Here is a 589-nt window from a genome sequence, read left to right as displayed (position 1 = left end):
TTCATTATTATTTTCTTAACACACTGTTTCTCAATTATTCCGCCTATCACGAACCCGATCCGACAAGCGATTCACACCCGCAACGAATCGCGGTTACAAATTGGCGCCCGAACAGGGACCTCGAATCTCGGTTGTAAAAGCGCCGAAAATTAAGTACACACCAAGACCGCAGATAAACATAGAGATATGTGAGGAAGAATTCGAGGCACTACTGGATACAGGATCCGAAATATCCTGCATCAATCGGGAAACAGCAGAAAGGATATCGGGAAAAGTCGATTATCAAGTAAACCAGGCAGGTACACAAAGAGTTCAGTTAGCAGATGGGAAAAGTACGCAATTGATGGGAAGTATTTACCTACCGGTAAAAATAAATGGAAAACATTACGAACATCGGTTCCATATACTACCAACACTGGAAATGGCAGCGTTGATCGGCGTAGACTTATGGGCGAAAATGGAAATACCAATTCCGTCGCCGAATAAAAAGCCACAATTACGATGCAACACAATGACGTGCACCATCTCAGAAGGAATGGAACCACGAACTAAAGAAGAAGAGGCACGGTTAAAGAAATTCTTAAAAGAA

This window comes from Odontomachus brunneus, unplaced genomic scaffold (genome assembly GCF_010583005.1).
Source record: "Odontomachus brunneus isolate Ranch 3 - 2012 unplaced genomic scaffold, Obru_v1 Obru_scaffold_153, whole genome shotgun sequence".
Lineage (NCBI taxonomy): Eukaryota > Metazoa > Arthropoda > Insecta > Hymenoptera > Formicidae > Odontomachus > Odontomachus brunneus.
The sequence above is the reverse complement of the archived record's forward strand: the minus strand, read 5'-3'. Positions refer to the sequence as shown.